Consider the following 1190-nt stretch of genomic DNA (forward strand, 5'->3'; position numbering starts at 1 on the left):
GGCAGGCAGGCAGGCAGTCTGAGCGCTGGCTGGTCGAGGGGGTGGCTTTCGGATAAGCAGCCGCAGGCGGTGGGTCGCGCTGGTTGGGCCTGGGAAGCACCCGTCACGTGTAGCACCCATCAGTTAGCACCCGTGGAGCGTGCTGCATAGCGGAGGGGAGGCAGGGCTCGGCTTCTAATCACAGTTGGACCATTGAGAGAAGGTAAACAGTGAGTTGAGAAAATGCCGGTGGGGCGGGCGCAGGCCGGGCCCAGGGGCCTCCAGGCCACCCTCCCAAGGGCGGTGGTCCCGGAGGCCAGGGGTCGGCCTGGCAGGCCCCAGAGCGGCGGTCTCTGGAATGCTCGAGGGCCCACGCCTGCGCCCAGACCAGGTGGCTCACCTTTGGGCCTAGAGATTTGGGGTCTGTGATAATCAGGGGTAACTGAGCAGTGGGGCCCCCAAAGCCGAGATGGAGCTGGCTCCCCCCAGCAGGGGCAGAGCTGCCTGGGCCGGTGAGACAGAGCTAGTGGTCGTGGAGGCTGGTCGCACGGTCACTCCCTAGAATCAGAGCACACAGAGCTTGGGTCGGGAAGCAGCGTGCAACGGTAAGGCACAGGTACAGTATGCCACCACCTCTACGCAAAGATGTCACTTCCGGAGGTCGGAACAGAACGCAGCAGTATGACAGAATGGAGGGACACCTGCCGTGGCCACCTTCAGCACACGTCACCCGCCCACCCGGCGCTGGACGCCAGGGTCGGCGCTGTCGGCGATCGAGACCGTCGGAACTCGTGGGCACAATTTAAAGCCTGCAGGACTTTGTTCAGAACTCCGAAGTTCAACTAATGCCCTATTTTAGGGTGAAAACAATTATAAATCTGAAATGATGCACAGCATCCATGAGCAATTTCCTTTCGTAATAATTTGAAGTAGTGTCATTGACTACGACAGATATTGAAGGTTTACATTTCTAACGAGAAATAACACAGATTGAATATTCTCTTTCCTATCACAAGTGATAACCAGTGTTGGATAGTTTACATTTTCTTCCAAGAAATATAAGTCTATCAACGTTTTAAAATAAAATGTCTGCAGTAACCATTATCTTAGAACTTTAAATTAAAAAATGATTCTGAATTTAGAGACTTCCAGAAAAGACCGAGGTGACTTCAGGGTCTTCTGACAAACAAATTATTAAAACAGAGACCAGG

Source organism: Myotis brandtii, unplaced genomic scaffold (genome assembly GCF_000412655.1).
Source record: "Myotis brandtii unplaced genomic scaffold, ASM41265v1 scaffold819, whole genome shotgun sequence".
In the NCBI taxonomy this organism is placed as follows: Eukaryota; Metazoa; Chordata; class Mammalia; order Chiroptera; family Vespertilionidae; genus Myotis; species Myotis brandtii.